The sequence below is a fragment of the Prionailurus bengalensis genome, chromosome C1 (assembly GCF_016509475.1).
Source record: "Prionailurus bengalensis isolate Pbe53 chromosome C1, Fcat_Pben_1.1_paternal_pri, whole genome shotgun sequence".
NCBI lineage: Eukaryota > Metazoa > Chordata > Mammalia > Carnivora > Felidae > Prionailurus > Prionailurus bengalensis.
Genome location: NC_057345.1, coordinates 46,976,004 through 46,998,552, shown reverse-complemented (window position 1 = coordinate 46,998,552; position 22,549 = coordinate 46,976,004). Strand labels below are relative to the sequence as shown.

The 22,549-nt window shown below is 38.9% G+C and overlaps 1 protein-coding gene across 8 annotated transcripts in view; it reads left to right on the top strand.

Moving 5' to 3' along the window:
• The window catches only part of DAB1 (DAB adaptor protein 1), a 1,144,406-nt gene that overhangs the window by 522,616 nt on the left and 599,241 nt on the right, over positions 1-22,549 (top strand). For all 8 annotated transcript variants that reach the window (XM_043575105.1, XM_043575098.1, XM_043575094.1 and 5 more), the window contains exon 4: positions 16,092-16,165. The gene's annotated coding sequence lies outside the window, so the exon portion shown is untranslated. The remainder of the gene's footprint in view (positions 1-16,091; positions 16,166-22,549) is intronic.

Genomic DNA, 22,549 nt, shown 5'->3' with positions numbered 1-22,549 from the left:
AGATACCCAATAGTTCTACTGGTACTGGTACTTCTGTTTTCTTGGCCTGAAAATAAGAATTTCGCTCTTTTCTAAGTGACCTATGTTGCAATTTTATGTGGGAAGCACATTAGCTCGACTATAGGTGATTGAGCCATACATATGCAAAAGAGACATCAAACAATGGTGACTTAAAGTAGAGTGTATTTCTCTATCTCATATAATAGTCCTGGAGTAGTTGGCTACAGCTGGGATGGGGGCTCTGCTCCATAAGGGTTTGCAGGGATCTGGGCCCTTTCTGTATTGTTTCCCATTCTTAAACAGGTTCCCCTTTTATGAGTGGTGTGAGATGACTCACTACCACATTATATTCCAAACACTTGAATCAAAGGTGATGAGAACATATTACCTCCCTTGCAATATTGTTGTAAAATGATAGATATGTAATGCACCTGAGCAAATGCTACAGCTACCTGTGATTACTAATAAATAGGTAATTGCAAAGATTCTGATGAAATGCCAGTTATTTAAACCTGTGCTGAAGAAAAATAATTTCAGTGGAGTTGAATAGTGAATTAGATTTAAAGTTGCATTTTTGATCTTCTCCTTTGTTCTGGGAATATGATGGCTATTATAATGAGTGTACTAGTACTGGTTACATTTGAGAGGAATTTTATTGTTTTTTGTTATGAGCCAAAGATTGTCTAAAGGACTTCAATTCTAGTAAATTCTGAATTCATGCATAACTCAGCAGCAAATTCTTCGAATCCCTGTACCTTTTTTCAGACTTTTTGCCTGTAGCCAAATCCTATTAAATGTATTTCCATGTCATGTTGTGCTTAAATAATGTGGCAGGACAGAGCCTTGACTTAGAAAATGACACCCTTCCTCCGAGGAGGCTTCTATCACAATCATCTCATACAGAAATCATATCTTGTATTCTGCCTCTGTGGAAATGGGCGATGTTGTTAAAAATTTATTTTTGCTGCAAGAAAATCTGATTCTTGGTTTATTGTGTCAAACAGCTGCTAGTATATAGTCTGGGCAGCTGTCCAGCTGTGAGGTTCACATAAATTAATTTAACCCTTGGGTATATTGTGAGGCCAATTAGAATAGTGCCCCCCACCAGGTGCAGCAGGGAATGAAGAACACTTTTCATCAGGGAGATCCAGATGATTTGATGATGCCCAAAGTTCTATATGGAGTATTTTCCAAATATCAAGGCAAATAATCATGTAAGATATGTTTATGACAGCTTGAATCCATATTCATATGTAAATACACACACATACGTATATATATATGCATATATATATACACAAATAGTGTGAAGGAAAATCATAATACTTAGGCACATATCACTTTACAGAATGTAATGTGTATTTTCAGGAATAATCCAAGGTATTTGAATAAAATTGCATTGGTTTCTGCCAATCAAAAATACTCCCTTTTCTTTCTTCTCATCTCCTTTCTTAGAACTAATTCTACTGAGACAGTGTTGGATTGGCTAAGTGTTATGCTTTTACTCCTTTAAAAGCAAAAATATAAAATAAAATTATGTGGACCTTTAATGTGCCTCCTGTGGTCCTTGGTCCCTGGCTTGAGAAACATTGAATTAAAGGTTCAGCACTGTCATCCCTATAGGTAATTACTAGAATAGTCACAAAAGCTGGCTTAGAAATCTCATAGCTTTGCCCATTTGCAAAGTATTCAACCATATGATTTATAATATGCATATGTCAATGTTTAGAATTATAATAGTATAAAGGGAAAATTGTAAATTATCATATAGAGTTCTCAAACACCAAATAATAGGGCCATAACACTCTCCAGGGATCTTCACACATGGAGTTTTGAGAAGCACTGAATCAAATCCAATTTTGAAACTGCTTATTTTAAGGTTAAATGGACCCTTTCTAGGATCTACAGATTCTCCTCTTAAGTCTTACATGCCATTTCACTTGATACAGGTTTATTAAGAGGCAATATCATATGATGGTTCAGAGCCTGGGCTTTGGGGTCATTTTGAAAGGCTCAAGTCCGAGTGTGGCCCTGTCCTTTGCTTTGGGAATGTTTGGCCACCGTGTCTCCTGTCGACTTTCCCTCTCAGTATTTATTTAATCTATTTATAATTCTCTTTTAGAACCTATCTCAACACACATGTCAAAATGAAACCTTTCCTCAATGCACAGATAAGAACTGGTCCCTGTTTTATATACTGGTACTCTCTGTTTAATAATAGCAACAGAAACAGGTGTTCCTGGATGACTCAGTTGGTTAAGCTTCTGACTTTCGATTTAGGTTCAGGTCATGGCCTCACAGTTCATGGGATCGAGTCCTATATCATCGGGCTGCACACTGACAATGTGGGCCTGCTTGGGATCTCTCTCTCTCTCTCTCTCTCTCTCTCTCCTCACCTCACTCTGGCCCTCCCCTGCTCGCATGTGTAGCACTCTCTCTTTCTCAAAGTAAATTAATAAAACTTTAGAAAAATAATAATAACAGCAACAAGAATACAATAATGGCAAGCAATACTGAGCAGCTATAATGTACCAGGCACTATATACGAGGTGCTTTACCTGCGTTGCCTCATTTAAACCTCACAACACCTCTGGGAGGTAGGTGTATCATTATTGTCCTCTTACAGATGAAGAAACTAGATAAAATAAAAAGTATACTAAAAATATAATGCAAACCACATGTAATTTTGAATTGTCTAGTACCCACATTCAAAGAATATAAAGAAGGTTGCCTGGGTGGCTCAGTCAGTTGACTGTCCAACTCTTGATTTCAGCTCAGGTCATGATCCCAGGGTTATGAGATTGAGCCCCAGGTTAGGATTCTGTCTCTCTCTGCTTCTGCCCCTCTCTTCTGCTTACACACACACTCTCTCTAAAAAAAAGTTTTAAAATTTTAAAAAAATAAAAATAAAATAAAACAAAAATATTTTAAGAAGTAAAAATAGTTTAAGCAATATCTTATGCAGTGCAGTGGTTAAAGTGAAATGCCCTATGGACGTGGTAAAGTTGAGTTTAGTGGAAAATTATTTTACACTGCTTCCATTTTAAAATTTTAATCAAAGTGAAAATTTCAACATTCAGTTCCTGAGTCACACTAGCCATATTGCAAGTGCTCAATAATCTCACTTTGCTAGTGGCTACCATGTTGATAGTGTAAGCCTAGGTTCTGAGTAACTTGCCATAGGTCTTTTACTCAGTAAAAGACTCACTCAGTAAATATTTACCAAGTGCCTATTACACGACAGGTGCTGTTCTAATCTCTAGAGACATAGTAGTAAAAAAAATAGACAAAGTCACTGCTCCCATGAAGCTATCATTATAGTGGGATGAGAGAGACAATAAACAAATAATTAACTAAAAAATGCTTTCAGGTCGTATTAAGTAGTATGAAGGAGAATAAGGAGAAATGGCAGTAGACAGAGCTGTTGTGTATAGCTTGTTGGGCTCTACACCGCCCAACTCCAAGGGACACCATTCACATTGTTTGTGATGTGAATGCCACTCCCTGGACTAGTGCAGAACAGTAGCCCTGGGACTTTGGGCTGAAATCTTATGTATATTAATCAGGAAAGGTGCTCCAATAATGGAAGGTCGTTTTAGCAAAGATAGGAAGGCAATGAGGGAACAAGCCATCTAGAAGTACTTTTCAGAGAGAATAGCCAGTGCAAAAGCCCCACAGCAGGAAGAATGCCAAGCATGTTGGAAGGAAGCAGTGTAGAATGTATTAAACAGGGGGACACATAGTAGGAGATGCAGTCACAGCAGTAGCCAGAAGCTGGATCACTATAGGAGTTTGGCGTCCATGATTAGTCCTTTGACTTTTATACTGAGTAAGATGGGAAACAACGACTCGATCTCCATCTCTCTTGCTTTCAATCAATCAAATCAAATCAATCAATCAAATTTTTCTTTTTCTTTCTTCTCTTTTCTTTTCTTTTTATTTTCTTTTTGAAGAATTGGCCTGGCTACTTCGTTGCGAACAGACTGAAGGGGGAGGTTAAGTTTCCGGAAGCCAGTAACCACACTATTGTAGTAATCCGGGTGAAAGATGATGATGGTTCAGATTGGAGTTACAGCAGGGGACATGGTGAAAGCTGGATTCAGAGTGACCAAGCAGGGAGAGTATTTGAAGTGGGAGCTTGAAGGGTAGAACTGGGATCATAACCTAGGGAGCCTTATTCCAGAACCCACACTTTGCACTTTTGTGTAGTGGGCTTTCCCCCACTAGAACCTCAGACAGAAAAGAGGTCATGGTTTGTCCTGTTCACAGTTCTGCCCTGCTGTCCTGCTGGTGTTGAGCCTTCAGTATGCATTTAATGAACAAATGAGCGCTTAATGTATAAATCAGGAAACTGAGTCCCAAGGAGATTGGCAATGAATTAGTGATAAGTGGGATTGGAATTCATATGTACTGGTTGCACAAATATTTGCTAAGTCTTACAGACCAGCCTGCATATCCCTCCCAGTTTCTGTTGTCCAGTAAATACCATCGAAGCCAAGGCCCATTTCTTGTGAAACCCAGTGACCAGGTCCAACTTTGTTGTTCCTTTACACATGGCACCAATCTGTTCCACAAGTTAGTTGAAGGAGAACGACAATGAGCCGCATTATGCCTGCCTGCTTTGACATTCTGTTCTAATGCCTTTCTGTTCATTATGGTCACCCTCCTCCTTTTTTTTCCCTAAGCTCGCATTTAAAAGATAAAGAAATATAATTTATCTTCCTATTTCCTTGCATGGTTTTCTGCAGCTGAACATGCTCCCCATAAAATTGATTTAAGATTCCTACCAGACTTTAAATTGATTGCAAACTGCCTTTAACTTCTATTGCTTTGTTTTTCCTCCAGCAACTTTCTTAACTTAGTTACATGGGCAGATACTCCTCTAGCCACTGCTGCTTCGAAGGCTAGCTCCTCTAGACTTTCCTAAGGGCACAAGAAGATCAAAAACTTTTCTATTTTTATTTCATAGAGAGGGTTTTCCACATTATAAAACTAACCCATACTCATTAAAGGAAGTTTGAAACATACACACATAAACACACCCACACAAAAGAAAAAAAAGGAAGAAAATATCCAACTGTATAACCCCAAGGTAGTACCTTTAAAACTTTATGGTGGGGGCGCCTGGGTGGTGCAGTCGGTTAAGCGTCCGACTTCGGCTCGGGTCATGATCTCACGGTCCGTGAGTTCGAGCCTCGCGTCGGGCTCTGTGCTGACAGCTCAGAGCCTGGAGTCTGTTTCAGATTCTGTGTCTCCCTCTCTCTCTGCCCCTCCCCTGTTCATGTTCTGTCTCTCTCTGTCTCAAAAATAAATAAACGTTAAAAACAATGACTTTTTGGTGTATTTTCTTGCCATCTATTTGCATATGTGAATGAATGAGTGAGTGTGTGTGTATGTGCACACACACTACATACTTGTGAATCATGCTTTTTCGCTTAACAAGCCATACACATTTTACTGTCTAGCATCTTACATACTGTTTTAATAGCCATACATTATTTAGTAATGAAAATGTTGCTGTATCCCACTGATAAGCATCTTTCCACTTATCCTTTCACAAATAATGCCACACTGAACATTTTTGTTTATAATATAGATTCTGTATTTAGAGTGATTTCTAAATCATCCCCCAAGGCAAAATCACTTCTTAATTCCCAAAAGTAAGATCATTTAGTCAAATATAGCATTAAATTATACCATTTTAAACATCTACCTAAACTGTATGCTAATATCTACCTCCCTACTAACACTAATTATTAAATAGTTGTCTTTTGGTCTCTTTTTATTTCAACTGTGCTCATTTAATAGGTTTAAAAGCCACCAAATTTTATTTATTTGCATGTGTTTGATTCTAAACTTGAATATTTCCACATACCTGCCTATTCATTGTATTAATTATTTTCTTCATGCCTTTTTTATTTATTAGAATATCAAAATATTCTTCTTATCAATTTGCTTAACTTTTTAAAAATTTTTTAATGTTTATTTATTTTTTAGAGACAGAGAGAGAGAGCACAAGCAGGGGAGGGGGAGAGAGAGAGGGAGACACAGAATCTGAAGCAGGTCCCAAGTTCTGAGGTGTCAGGACAGAGCCTGATGTGGGGCTCGAACCCACGAACTGTGAGATCATGACGTGAGCCAAAATCGGATGCTTAATTGACTGAGCCACCCAGGCACCCCTGCTTAACTTTTATAGAATAAACATATTGCATTTGTCAAAATTTCTATTCAAATTGGTTTACCAGAATGCTGTTTGTGTGTCCATGTTTTTTATGGCATGATTTTAATATACATTTGGGAGGATCAGTACTTTCTAAATTAAAAATAATTATGGGAGTAATTTTAGGAAATACAAATAAACACGAAGAAGAAAAAAATTCCCCCACATGTTTATGATAACCACTCGTAATATTTGGGGCATTTTCTTTCATCTTTTTGTTGCACACTTAAGTACTTTCTACAAAAGTGGTCTCATCTTCTACATTCTGCTGCCTTTTTTTTCCACTTAAAATGTTAGGAATTTATTTTAATGGCATAAATATTCTTCTTCATTATCATTTTAATGGCTTCATAATATGCATAGATCAAAATTTATTTATTCAGACCACTGTTGTCAAACCTCTTTATTTCTAATATTTCACTGTTATAAAGATGCGTGGACATCTTTATGGCCAAATCTTTGGACATATCCATAATTATTTATTTAGGATGAATTTCTAAAAGTGGGTCATAGGTTTAACCAAATTTTAAGGCTTTGTTATATATTGCTAAATTGCTCTTCAAACTTGTGTCTTAAGTTTATGGTGTAGGATTTATTTTGCCTTATAGTTGTAAATGTTTGCATAGTACTTGAAATAATTTAAAAGGAGTAATTTACCTAGCTCTGCATATATTGGGAAGGAAAGACAAATATATCTACAATATGCCAGGAGCCCAAATTTCCAGAGTCTATAGTTCACAATTTATAAATCTTAGAGTTAGTTGAATACACTACGTATGGCTTCTTTCTTATATATACTAGCGAAAAATTGGTTTTAAAAACTCAACATTTTACTTTGTCTACATTAACTTGTCTTTGTTCTCACAAAGCCATATTTTCTAGACCAACTAAAGATGTGGAGGCAGTGACTCAGGGGCCTAATAATAGATCTACCAAATGCTTGCATTTGGTACAAATGCTTACAAATGCTACATGTACGAAGCCCTGGCTGACATTCATTCTTTCATTTGATCTCAGAATAGCTTCATTTTGGGGAAAGAGATACTGAGCTTCAGAATGGTTGAGGGGCTTCTAATTCACACAGAAGTTGCAGAACGGTATCTATTTCACTCCAGAGGAGTATAGTTTTCACTAGTCTGTGTTGCCTCTTCTTGGACTCTAAGACTTCATGGATTTTACTTTCTCCCCACCCCCATCCTATCAACTTACACTTGCATTTACATTTATATTAAAAATTGACCTTTGAGAATTGCACACAAGTTCTGGTTTCAGCCTTTGCTCTCTCTCAGTTCTTGTTTATTTTAATTAGCCATTTAAACTTGTACATAGCACCCCAACAAAGGAGACTTTCATATTAATGAGGATTAATCACATGCATACTATAAAATAATATAAATTAACCCCAGCAATGGTTACTTATATATTCTGAGATGTGTCTTAATATGCCTTTTATTCAACATTGAATAATGGGTTGTGGTTTTTAAAAACCATACGGTAGAAAATTGGGGAGGGAAAGATATTCAGCACTCATTACCACATATAATTTAAAATGTATAATCAACAAAGTAGGGTATCATACAGTGTAGTGAGATCAGAAAAAAATGAGTCATAAATGTTCAAGTTACTGACATTTAGTAGAAAAGTTGATCTGAGGTCATACATCCTTTGGATTCCATCTTGGCCTCTTACTAATGTGGGACTTTGGACAACCCCTTTCTTATCTCTGAGAGTTTATTTATATACATTTAAGATCTAATGATATTTTCTTCAAATACTTAAGAGGGTCGAATTCAATATCCAACAGGTACTCTAAACTGCAAAGTGATGTTACAGTATTAGCAGAGGGAGGGCAGAATTTGGAATGTCACTATAATGGTCAAGAATGAGCACAGACCCACCACCCATGGTGTCTCTCAAGAGTCCTGTGACCTGCCAGGCAATGAACAAACTGGCCTGGGGTCCCAATAAGAGACAAGGGAGTCGAACACAGTTTGGCAGAAAAGTTTTCATCTAGGGAGTAGGAAACCTCATTTTGATGTTTTCTGTGTGGATTTGGCCACATTTTATTCTCTGAGCTTATGTTTCTTGGGGTTGGTGTGTGACTATCCTAAGCATAGTTTTGTTTTGTTTTTTGGTATATAATAGGCCCTCAGTGAATGCAAAGTCTGTCCCCGGCTCTCTTTATTTATAAGGTAAATGTTGGGTTAAATGTTATCTAAGTTCCTTCCAAATCCACATTTTAATGGATTCTTAGATTTCATTTCACTTTCAGTATGCATTGTTGATTGACTAAATTCATAATAATCCTGGTCTGGTTTCATTTGGTTCCCATAATCTTAAAATGTCATAGCTGGAAGAAACCTCAGAAACCACCCAATCTGCTTATTTTACTGACGAGTAATCGAGCTCATTAGTAGGAGCAGGGGGGAAATTGACTTGATCAAGGTCACCCTGTAGGTAGTGACAGGGTAGAGAACACCATCCATGTTTTCTGACCCATCCCAAGACTCACCACCCACCCCTTCCCCAACCTCCAGCTGCCGCTGATACGTTCCAGCCTGCAAAGCAGCACGATTTGCTTCTCTTGTGTTAACATTATTCTAGCATGTAATGTCTGTGTTTAAGGCAATGACCTGAGAAATACTTTTATTTCCAGTGATGCACTTATTTTGCAGGGTTTATTAATTTTATTTATGTATTTGATCTCTCCAATGAAATAATAAACTAATTAGTGGGACAATTTACTGGTGTGCTCCTCCAAGGATGTTTTACAGCCTCAATGCAAGCTTGTCTAACTGTGGGATCAGCAGATCCACTTTTGCCCTGCTGCCCTTAATTTTAGCCATCAACACACATGGCAGTCAGCTCCGTGCTGGGTACTTGTGCCTCCAGGGGCATCTGGAGATATCAGGTCCTAGGGCAAAGGAACTTTTGCTTGGGAGCCTCCCCAGAACTTATTCAAGAGGCAGGCTGCTTCATCAGGCTGAAAGGGGTGGGAGTTGGCCTCCCAGAGAATTGAGCCAGTGTATTACCTGAACTGCCCAGAATGTGAAGGTCAGAGAATGAGGAAAAGCAATGTATACAGAAGTGTTGAAAGTCACAGATGAAAAAGCCCATAGTCCATTAAGACCAAGAGCAAAGCAAGGAGCGTGATGAGAAGATTGATATGGACAGTAGCCGCAGGAACATTGCAAGATGGAGGAGCAAGGGTGAGAGATGCCAGACGACCCAGAGTCATTGGAACAAATAGGACAGTAGTACTGAAGTTTTCATTTGGTTTGATTTGGTTTGGTTTGTTTTTTTTTTTTAACTGGCTTTAATGTGAACTACATGGACTTCCTTCTCAGACAGCCCCCATCTGTGCTCTCTTAACAGCCAATACTTTCTCATCTGAGAATTATTCGTAGTCTCATGTCATTATTTGCTTGCCTGTCCCCATTTAACTGTGAGCACCATTATATCACCAGGGCCTAGAACCATGCCTAGAATATAACATAGCTCATTAAGCATTTGTTGAATGAAAGAAGGAAAGGGTGGATGGATGGGTAGATGGATAGATGGATAAATGAAGAAGTGAATCAGTCTGTCAAAGCTACTGGAGGGTCAAAGACTTGTGACCTATATGATATTCATGTGCTGTCTTTGATGTACCAAGCAGAACCCAATGAGAGATATTTTTACCAATTATTTATATTTATTATAGAATTACTCACCCATAGCAAGGAAGTATCCAATATAAAAGTATTTAATCTATCTTGACTAAACCTTCCTTCTTATTAATGTTTAATTACACCACACACAGAAACATAGTCATTTGGAGTAGAGGTCAAAGGTCAAAGTACCCTAAACCTTTAGGGGGTAACTCTGCCGGCCCACTAGTTGCCCTGGGGGTATGGATGCTGCCACTGTCGTGGCTGCCACTAAACTGTCACTGTGGGTTGCATCTTGCATGAGGGTTCTTGTCCAAACAACTTCCAGACCTCTAGCCAGAGACTGGCTGGAACATTAGGAGGAGGAAGGTGGGGTGGGGGGTCCTGCAGTGGGAGCTATGCAAGCTCAGGATCCTCTCACTCCATAGTAGGAACCCCTTTACTGAGATTGGCTCCCTTAGGGATGTTACCTTTGTTATGATTGGCTGCATGCAAATTAGGAAACCCCGCTGTGTTCATCGCAGATATAGTGTATTCCCATCTAGGCCACCCCTATCCAACTGGCTGTAGAGTTTTGGGAGGCTGTGCAAATGAAGTAGCCCTAACTTGATGCTGTTTACACGTGGCAGGACATAAGCAGTCCTCATGTGTTGGCGATGATAAAGTGCTAGGGCCAGATCTGGGACTTGTGGTCCTAATTTATGTATTTACCTTCTGTATGCTCAGAGCGCCTGGGATTCTAGATAGGGATTCTAGATTCCAGGCAGATACCAGGAATTGGGCATGTCTTAGAGATCTTTGGTAAATACATAGAATTATTTGTAAAACAATTTAATTATAAGGCCTGCCATTTGTTCCGTGACTACCACATAGCAGACACAATACCAAGGTCTTTCAATATAGTACTTAATGATCACAATTCCGCAATTAGGTATTCTTATCCCATTTTAAAGTGAGGAGACTGATATTCAGAAGGGTGAAATAACTTGTCCAGTTTCACACAGGGCCCATTGTGTTGATAAGAAAACATACTAAGTTTCATACGGAGTAGCAATGATAACTGCCAAAGATGGAAAAACTGGCAAAAGAAAAAAATATCCTTGAAAAAGCAACTCTCCATTGGCTCTTTTACTCCAAGAACTAAGGAAGGTAGCAATGATGGTGCATATTATATTTTAGCTGTAATATACCTACAGACAACTTGCAAAGCACTGGTGTTTTTCTGGAAGCTGTGTTTGGGGGCTCTGGGCTTATTCCCACATCTCCAAAAGCAGAGTCTGTCCCAGGCTTCCATACTGTCCAGCTGACAAGTAATAGTCTCATTTTGATTCTGTGTCATTCGTCAAGGACCAGACAGAATGCATGTGTGCCCACATCTCTCCTAGATGACTAAAATAGACTCTCCTATGTAGTCACGACCTGGCAAGGAAAGGCTGCAATTTTATACGCCGTCCCTCATGGGTAGAGGTTCTTCACCAAAAGTTGTAAACTCTCAATAGATTCCAAGCATGAGCATTGTTTATTTTTTCTGCAAACTCTAGGTCTGGTGTATATTGAAAAGGAGTGTTTTTTTCATTGTTGTTGTCCCATTAGATTTTTCAGTTTATTGTATCAGGCGTTGTTAACACCTGGATGATAATCTGCTGAATGATCTTCCCCTATGTCACGTTTCTTCATGGCACTTATCATCTGGCATACTTTGTATTTATTGCTTTGTTTAATTTGGTGTCTGTCTCCATCCCCTGGAATGTAAGCTCATGAGGGCAGAAATATTCATTTAGTGTGTTCTTGAATCTCCAGTGATCAAAGCAGTATTTGGCACAACTATGGTCTCAGCAAATATTTATGAATAATAATAATGGATGGGTAGATGTAGGTATATATGGATAGATGGAGAGATGGATAGGCCCTGTCAACTGTGAAAATTTAGGGTGAAATTATAGTAATCAAGGTAAAACAGGTTTGCACAGGACTATGAAACTAGACCAACAGAATAAAATCTAGAGCCCCAAATAGACTTTACTGACTGAAAACTTTGTACATGATAAATATATCACTATAAATCAATGCAGAAATCATAGACTAAGATATAAATGGTACAAGGAGGATGCATAAATATACAGAAAATGTACTGAATCCTAACCTGACACCATGTAAAGAATATCAATTCCAAGTAAATTAAATGCAAGAGGCATAGCTTTAAAAACTTTAGAACGAGGGGTGCCTGGGTGGCTCAGTCGGTTGAGTGTCCGACTTCAGCTCAGGTCACGATCTCACGGTTCGTGAGTTCGAGCCCCGCGTCAGGCTCTGGGCTGATGGCTCAGAGCCTGGAGCCTGTTTCCGATTCTGTGTCTCCCTCTCTCTCTGCCCCTCCCCCATTCATGCTCTGTCTCTCTCTGTCTCAAAAATAAATAAACATTAAAAAAATTTAAAAAAAAAAAACTTTAGAACGAATTATAGGACAATGTCTTTATGACACAGGGGTAGGAAAGGATGTAATGAATAAAATAAAATAAAATAAAAAAGCACCTACCTTAAAAGAAGTACTAAGAGATTGCCTTACATTAACATTTTAAACATTGTATATGTTTTTTTTTTTAAACAAAAAGACACGCTTTGGACCAGGAGAAATGGTTGGAACATACATAACCGCAAGAGGGTTGAATCCCCAGCATGCAAATTAGTATAGAACGTAATTATAACATATCCAGAGGTACCACTACATATTTTGATTAAATATTATCATTTTACCGTTTTGCTGTTTCTTTCCATGGCTTATGCCCACACCAAATTTAGGACTTTGCTAAATGTCACTTCCCAGGTAAGGTCTTCCCTAACTACCTTTTTTGAACTTGAGGTCTCACCTTAGCGCCTTCATTCCCCCCTCTGCTTCTGCTTTCGTCATGACACCTATGATCATATGACACACTAGACATTCTGCTTTCCTATATATTTAGTGTATGTTGTTTCCTCCCTGGAACAACTCAATAGAAAAAAAAAAATGGGCATATGTTAAAGTAGCCAAAAAACCATTACAAAAATATAAAATAAAAATAACAAGAGAATGTTCAATGTCACCAGTAATCAGAGAAGTGCATGCTAAAAATAGAAGATATTTTATATCCATCTTTTTGGAAAACTTTTAAAGTCTGGCAATACCAAATGTTGGCAGTGCTGTGAACTCAGGTAGATTCGTATGAATTACTACTACCACACTGGAGAGCCATGTGTTACATCTAATAACTTTGAAGATGCATACACCATAGAGAAATCTCATACACGTGTGTCCAAGGAGTTTAACTGCAGCATTACTCCTGTTAGCTCAGTTTGGAAACAGCCCAAATGTTCACCAATATGAATGATTAAGTCAATCTAAATACCTAATAAAATATCACCTAAATCTTAAAATGAATGAATGTAAGCCAATTCTATCAAAGTGGCAAAATCTTTAAAACATATTTAAGAAAATAAGCTTCAGATGGATGCCTACTGAGGGATATCATTTAAACGAAATTTTAAAACATGCAAAACACTGCTATATGTTTTTTATGGAGGCAAAGCATGTATTAGAAGCAAAAAAGCATGCATGGAAATTTAGGAGTATAGTTACTTTTGTGGAAATGGGAAGGAATTCATGGGATAATTTCTTTATATTTATAATGTTTATTTTTAAAAGAAAATGTTTAAAGCGAATATGACAGGGTGGTAATATCTGACCAGGCTGGGTGGCAGTACATAAGTTTTGGTTATAATTATGTCTGTGCTCAACTTCATGCTTGAAATATTTAATAAGAAAAGAAATAGGAGGGTACTTAAGTGTGACTGACAAGGAATAAAGTTTAAGCCATAGCATATCAAATAATATGGTGTGACATGGCAAAATTGTAAACTGAATTTTGTTATTAGACAAAGACTATATACAAACCCAGATTCAATGCCTTCTTTTCATAGCAGTTCATGAGATTAGGCTTTGGAACCTGACATTCTAGGTTCAAGTCTTGACTCATACTTAATAACTGTTTAAAATTAGGCATCAGTTTTCTCACCTATAAAGTGGAAAAATGAGATAAAATAGAAATTATTTTAAAAAGAGAGAAACTCAACAAAGCCAAGAGTTGGTTCTTCAAAAGGGTCAATAAAACTTACAAACTTTTAGCTAGAATGATTAAGAAAAAAAGAGAAGACACAAATAACTAAAATGAGAAGCGAAAGAAGGGACATTACTACCAACATTACAGAAATAAAAAGGATTATAAAGTGGAAAAATAGTGCCTCCTCATAACAAATATTCTGAGGATGAAATGAAATCCTATTTGTGCAGTGTTCAACACATGTCATGGCACATAATGAAACCGAAGATCAGTATTGATGTAAACAGGCATAAGCTTGAAGTCAATTTTAAATGCCATGCTTTCTCTCATTTTATTTATTTTCTCCATTAACCCTACCAAGGTTCAAAATAATCCCATTTTATATGTAAGAAAACTGAGCCTGAGAAAGGTCAAATAACTTGCCCAAGATTTTCCGTCTCTTAAAAAGAGAGATGAGATTCAAACCAGATCTATCTCCAGAAAAACATAACTGTAACTTAATGTCCTGGCTATATTTCACTAGTTTTATGAGTAAACTAAATTGAATTCATTTACAATAAAACATTATAATAATCTATCCCTTAGCTTTGTATTTTTCTTTGAGTAGGAAGTCAACCAGCCATTGCTGATTAAAACTAATAACAAGTGTCTACTTAGTGTATGTGTATATAAGTTCACACATGTAAAATAACTGAGTTGCCATAATGGGCTGTTGTTACTAGATAAATATTCCTGCCTTAAGCAGATTCTTGGGCTTGGAATATACTGGAAGATCAGTAGGCTGTGGTATTCTATTATGTTGAGTTTTTCTCTCTTTTTTTTAACCATGGGCTCTTCTTTTATTTATTTATTTATTTATTTATGTATTTATTTATTTATGTTTCACTGTCTTACCAGAAAAATTGTTATCTCTCTGCTTTCCATCTTCTTCCGTCCTCTGTGAATCCAAATGGAACTTAACTTGTATTGTCACTGATTATTTTGAATGAACATGTTTCTTAATGTAATTTTTGTCAGGTCAGTTCCATTTATTGTGTCTTTTATTCATTCATACATTCATGCATGCATGCAGCGCATATTGAGTGGTGACTATGAACTTGCTTCTGGATTAGGTTCCTGGGAAGTAAGGGTTCATAAGTCTGTAGAGAGAGGAAGAGGTGGAAATGGACAGTCCCCGGGCAGTTTTACCTGCTGGATGGAATTGGTACTACGGAGCATGGGGTCCCCCATTTTGATGGCGGGGGGGGGGGGGGGGGGGGAGGGGGCGGGTGTGGAGAAGTGACACAGAAATGGTGATGTTGCCCCTGAAACTCCTATTTGTATGTTTATTTAACATTTAGAAAATAATGCACGATTATAGAAAACTTGGTAAGCATAAAGACAAGAGAAAAATAACCTATGATCGTGCTACAATGAGCCACTGTTAGCAGCTGATATATTTTTTAAGAGCAACTTGTACATGGATGAGCTCAAATTTTTAAGTAATTTTATTATATTCTACATATTTTCTCATATCCTGAAAATTTTTTTAATTTTTTTTATATGTGCGTTAATATTCTTCTATGTACAAACACTAACACTCATTTTATCATTCCTGTAACAGTTGTCTCTTTCTTACAAATAACATTGTGATGATAATCTCTGTGCATATTGTTTCCTTGAGAAGGAATCCTGAAGGCGAATTACAGATTAAAGTGTATGATCACTTTTAAGACTTTTGACATTTTCTCCAGTGCCGTCTTCTTTACTGATCTCAAGGCAAGAGCTCATGCCTTTAAGAGAGTCAGATGAATTAGAAGTTGGAGAAATTCTTTAAGAATTCCTACACATGTGTAGATATGCACATGAATGTGTACACACACATTTTAGACACATACACATGTATCCTGACTCCCTCCGACCTGGGGGGCATTGTGTAACACCTCTTGCCTAGTACTTAAAATGGGCTGATTTGTTGATTTTGGTGGTGGTGGTGGTGGTGGTGTTTTTGTTTTAGCCACCTCTGTATTTCCAGTGCCTGGTATATGGTAGGAATTTAGGAAATGTTCCTTGAATGAAAGAGAGGAAAGAAAAATAAGGCCATTAAATAATTATTTACTTTCTTAAACATCTTATTTTATTTGTTTTCAGCCTTCGGCAAGACATGGTGGTGAACCCTGGCTCTAAATCTTCATGATTGAGGGATTCTTTGACACAACACAAAGGTAAATATTTGAGGCTGGTTGACTTGCGGGTATGAGGAAAATCTTCCTCTCTGGGAAAATGGCTCATAAGTGTCTCTGAATCCTCTTCAAGTGTGGCTTTGTGCTTTGTGTTCCTCCTTAAAACATCCTGGAGGGTTCATGGAGCCTTTGGGAATTGGAGCTTAGGGTCACTTTTCTCTGGTCTATTTTGTGTTTGTGCTTAGAGAAAGGGAATAGTGATTCCCTTTCTTCTCTTCTTTAACTATCTAGGAAGTGTCATTAGGAGTTTTAAGTTTTCCTGCCTGGGTTTTAGCCTCTCCTAGTAGGTGGTCTCAAAATGGTTTGCTTTAACTTATTTTTTTTTTCAGTATATGAAGTTTATTGTCAAATTGGTTTCCATACAACACCCAGTGCTCATCCCAATACCCATCAAATGGTTTGCTTTTAAACACAACTATGTTAGCTCTCCTCAAATGCCCTCTGTTTCAATATATTTACCAACAGAAGGAACCATTTTCAATTGTTGAAACTAAAGTCAAACCATATGTAAGATAAATGTTTCTACATTGAAAACAGACTCGGAGATTTACGAGCTTAAGGAGCAAATACTATTATTTTGAGGTCCTAAACTTTTAAATGATGGCAACACTGAAATCTGTACTTCATACGGGGAGCCAAGAAGACACAATTGAAAATGCCTATTCTTTTGACAAATTAGAAGCATTCATTGCAGTATCTATTTCTTGTTTACCAGGGATAATGCTGAATGAATCACAGACTGGTAGATGGATGTCCCTTCTGAACACTTTTAATTAGCACTGCCTATTAGGATGAACAGAGTGTTGCTTTCCTGCCATAGATTACCCCCAACCCCCCTTAAATGAAATAGAAATCTTATTCTCCACAAGGTAATATTCATCTCTTCCCCAACCAGACAGGCATAGAAAATTAAACAATGGTCCGTTAAAAAGCCCAGATAATGTATTTATCATTTCCAGTTTATGTGAGTTTGCAAGGCAAATAGGAGTAGGAGCTATTCGTTATGGGACCTTGGGGAACAACAGCGGGACTGGGGAGGGAGCTGAGAGGCTGGAGGATCTGAGACTTGTAAAAATTCATTAAAAATATGAGGTACTATTGGAGATAGAGGAAATTAATTACTCTCAGGGACTCAAATGTCACTCCTCATTTAAGTGACCTGGCAAGGAGGCTGAGAAACTTGTTCTGTGAGGGTTTCTGTAGTGGAGAAGGCTGGGAGCTGGGATTCCTCAGCTGTCAATTTTTGCATTTCCTTGGTGACTTATTGACATGTTAACCTGGCTTGTGCCCTAGCCTCCTCTAATGAGTAGAGTTAAATGAGAAATGGGGGTTTGGAGGTGGGGGAAGCACTCTCCCCTGTAGCTGGCCAGGTTATTCAGACCAGCTCCCCAAGCATATAAGCAGCTTCAGACCTGGGGGAAGCCTGTGATTTACCACAATGGAGAGAAGAGACTGATCATTTGCAGCTGGACTGAGTTTGGTCTTTTATTATTGCTTTTCCATCCACAAAGCTATTCTCTGAGGGGGAGTGAATTTGGAAAGACAAATTAAGGTTTTCTACCTAAGGAGGACGGGGGGAGCAGTAGCTTCTGAAAACAGTCATCTTTTCTAGATTGCCTGTCCAATAAATCTTTCTAATGCATTCTGCCTATAGACAGAGGTTGAAAATATATAGATATGTGATGACTTAAAAGTTTAAAATCAGTAAACCCCCAGAATAATGGAGTAGAAGCTTTCTCAGATGTGTGCCTTACCTAGACTGGGAATGCAAGGTTTTATTCTTGAACTCTGCCATTCATCAACTGAGATGTTGCACAAGCCATCACAGTGCTCCAAGCCTCTGTTGTATTATTTATAAAATGGGAACAATAATATCTATCTTATGTGATTATTAAGGACAATGTGCCCCAAAGATCTTTGAATGGTAGAAATATACAGGTATGTATAACACCTATTGAATCATTTTGTCTTGAAAGTCTTGATTTTTAAAAATTAAGGCTGCTCAGTGGTCTATGTTCCTCCGTGGGTCAAAGTTAAAGGGCTCTGAAGTATTCTCTTGGCTTGTTCAATTAGGAAGGGTGAATCAACAAGCCAAAGAAGGAAGCACTGCCTTTGGGAGAAAGTATGCCCGGATGTTAAAAAAAAAAAATGTGAAACATAGCTTTGGAGGAAGTTGGAGCCCTGGAGGTTCACCTCTGGGAGCAGTCCTAAGAGCTTGTCTTCAATTCAAGAAAGTCCTGTCCTTTTGAAGCAGAGACAAATCGTGCATTGAGGGTGGCAGAAGAGATATTTGAAGATTATTCACCTATTCCTAGAAAGAGATGATGATGAGATAAACTTGGGCAGGGTCAGTGGGGACAGAGGACAGAGAACTTTGAAAGGCCTTGGAAAGGAAGGAATTCTAGGCTTTCACATAGTCATGGTGGTGTGCACTTTGTGGAGGGTGCAGTGCAGTGACTAAGCCACAGAGCATCCCCAAGGTACTTGTAATGTTATTAATAGAAATGTGAGAAAATGCAGGATACAATCCTTCTGCTCAAGTTGCTCAGAGAAGTAAGCAATTATCATACAGACCAGACAGCAATAAGCCCAGAAGGGCAATGCTGGAGACAGCACTGAGAGGGAGGTGCCTCAAAAGATGAGCAACACTTTGCTGGGTGAGAAGGGGTTTGAGGCTGGGCATTGCGCAAAACAGCTGCTCCCAGCCACACGGAACCATAGCTGCTCAGCCACATATTACAGATGCTGGTTTGAGAGCTGTGCACTTGACCTGTTACATTTCCTCAGCAACCAGGTTTTGTACGCCAGCTTGCGCTCAGTGATTTTCCAAGGCTTCTGTGCTGTTGGTGTCTCCTGAAAGTAGACTTGAAGGACCGTCTGCCTGTTCTCATCAGCCAACCCTATAGTGACCCACCCTGAGCATGCAGAGAAGGCATCCCTGGGAACCCAATTCTGAATAGTTGCTAAAACCACTGTCCCCATTCCTTGGTGTTATTTTGGAGCTTTTAGGCCACTTATCTTTAAAAATTGCCTGAAAGCCATCTGTTGACATAACTGAGCCGTTGGCTCTTTATTTCTTGCGTTAACTAGATGTGTCCATTTGAATTCATTTATAGCCATGGTGTCATCATGGTGAGATAGTAATAAGACAAGAAAAATTTTTCTCGCCAGTCTTCCTCCTCTTTTTCCTCCTTTCAGAATTCCTAGTGTCTCCTATTTGCCGACCTGTTGATTTTCTCAGGTCCTGTTTACACTTTTACTTTTCCTCTCCTGATAAAACCACACATTCTTCAACTTGGATAGAAGTAGGAGATTCTTGACACCAGGGGGTTCAACTGTAAAAACCTTAAACGTGTTCTTAACCACATGGCAGTTCTCTTTATCTGGTATGTTTGATGTTTGTGGTGTTGCTTTCCAGAGCGGAATGTCTTAGGTTGCAATCCCTGCTCCAACATGTAACAGCTGTCTAACATTGAGCAAATCAATTTCTTTAGGCTTGAATTTTCGCATCAGTAAGCTTAAGGTAACAGCAATACTTTTCATATAGGATTGTTGTGAGAATTTAATGAGAGAGTCCATGCGAAAGAGTCTGGCCTGTTATCTATTGTCAATGAATGTTAGCCACTGTTGCTTATAATAATACATGCCATTATAAATTTTTGAGATGAAAAGGCAGATGTGTTGATCTTTGGCAACAAGGAAGAGGGAAGCTAGAAAGACACTCTCCCACTCTTTGGCTGGGCTTAGAAAAGGGAAGTCCCATGGGGCGCCTGGGTGGCGCAGTTGGTTAAGCGTCCGACTTCAGCCAGGTCACGATCTCGCGGTCCGGGAGTTCGAGCCCCACGTCGGGCTCTGGGCTGACGGCTCAGAGCCTGGAGCCTGTTTCCAATTCTGTGTCTCCCTCTCTCTCTGCCCCTCCCCCGTTCATGCTCTGTCTCTCTCTGTCCCAAAAATAAATAAACGTTGAAAAAAAAAAATTTAAAAAAAAAAAAAAAAAGAAAAGGGAAGTCCCTAGTGATGAAGACATTGAAAGCAGCTAAGTCTGTGGGTGCACAGGGAGCCCTCCCTGTCCAGACAGTGGCCTGGCTGCTGAACAGTCAGAAGGTCTGCTGGGCTCCCTGAGCTGCTTCTGGGCATCTGAAGAGTATCTAAGTCAACCCTGCCCTATGTACAGTGTTCATTGCAGATAGTATGGTGGTTTTGTAATATGCCAATGTGGCAAATGGGATTACCTTGCTCAGAATTCAGTTTCCTATATGTTTCTAGTTAGGTGGGCCATGAGAGAGTTTCTTGGGAGATCGGAGGATGGAGGGAAGCAGCAGCCACTCTGCAGCTCACCTGTTGTTGGTGATCTGTTGACTCACCCTGTCGGCACAAAGCGGTGTCTGGGCCCACAACTGCTCTTCCTTTCCCCATATCCTCCTCCCGCTTCCCAAGGCCTCATCCAGATGTGTGTGTTTAGCCACTTAAGAAAAGGCCCCGGTTACAGCAGGCCATCCACATCGGCAAGCTGGGAAGCAGTGAAAGCCAAGGTTCCAGTAAGTTTTCATGGAGTTTCAGTGCCTGCTTATAGATTCCAGGCTGCTCCTGATTCTCCCCATTTATAACCATCTTTCCCTCCTAACCGCCTGCCCAGTGGACTTCAAGCTCCATCATCAGACATAATTGAACAGACTTAAAACTGCTTAACCAGTTCCCACAATCGCTTGCCAAGTTCCTCTATTAAATAAATAATAAATATATATTTATTTTTCATATATATAGTACATATAGTGTGTGTGTGTGTGTGTGTGTAGATATATATGGCATTTATTATCAGAGGAACAGAACCAAGCACTAGGAAATTGTGTGTGTGTGTGTGTGTGTGTGTGTGTATACATCTAACACTGCTTGTTTCTGTTTCCATGATTGATCCCCACATGATACAGCTGCTCATAGCTTTCTATAATGCAGAATTCTCCACTCACAAGGAAGCCCATTCCTGTTCTACCTCCCATCCACCATTCCTCTTTCTGTCTGTCATGTAACAAAAGAGAAATTAAACTCATAATCCAAAAATGTTGTTTTTCAGCCCAGGATATATCCCACTTTTTCCTCAGGACTTCTGCCCCTCCCAACCTGAAATAGTTGCATAAACTCACTGCTGTGACCTCATCCACGGAATTTTTTTCTCTCTCGCTTCTCATCTTTTGAAGCTTAAGAATCAGACTCTTCATGAAGTTAACCCAATAAATGTGAATATACTAGAGAGGTACTTCTAGTCGTTCAGTTTCCCCAGACCTGTCTCCTCTTCATCCTCCCCATGCCTTGTAAAGACAATACCTTGATTCTGAATGTTTACAAAGTATCGTGTGATACGGTGGGAGGGGACAGAAGCATGGAACTTAGAATATGAATACCTGTGCTTGTCTTTTGCCACCACAGAGGGCTGACTGCATCTGCTTGTTGTGTAGTTTCTAATGGCCTCAGTTTCCTCAGATGTAAAATAGGTATACTAATAGCCGACCTGCTATTCTCAGGCCCTCTGTGAGTCCAGTGATCCCTGAGCAGCTCTGGATATGTGAAGCCCTCTGTTCTTGACATCTGTGTCCCAGGCTCAGATTAGCTCACACCTCGGTTAGGGAAATGCCAGTTATGATGAGATGTTAAACCTTAGAAATCACAAGAGAGTAGCAAATCAGGGCACTCTTATTTTTTAATGAAAATAAACACCTTGACATGTTCGTAACCTGATTTCTTACACTGTTCAGGGTCTACCACAGTAACTTTTTGCCTAAGTTGTTTCTTGAAGATGCAGATTGAAGAAATTGAGTGAAGAGTGGTTTCTGTTAAGATGGGCATGTATTTCAAAATCACTTGTAAAAAATATTACAGAGCTGACCAAAAAGGGCAAGAGGCTTCCAATATGAAAGAATGACTAAAAATTCTATGTTTGTTAAAACTAACAAAAATCAAATGCAAAAAATAGAACATGACAGAACAGCCTATTACTGAGATGACTGCAAAAAAGAACTCAAAGTTATAATGGAGGGAGTTTTACAAAGTGACACAACCAAGTGATGAAATCAAGAATATACAAAGGAAACTGTTATGAATGGATAACGTAGATGTCCATTCAAAGAAAAGAGCCTCTCTGTCATCTCTGGCACAGGAGGGTCTCCATGTGAGTAGGACAGATGGCTCTGGGAACATCCTATTCTTAAGTGTGACATAGGCAACCAATTATGAGCTCACAAACCTGGTTAGAAAAATCTCAGTAATTGGCAGGTGTATGACTTCCAAATAAAGATGTGGAGGATGTGTTTGACAGCTGCAAGCCACATTTGTGGCCAAGCCTCACCCTGTTCCCCTGCATGCATTTATCAT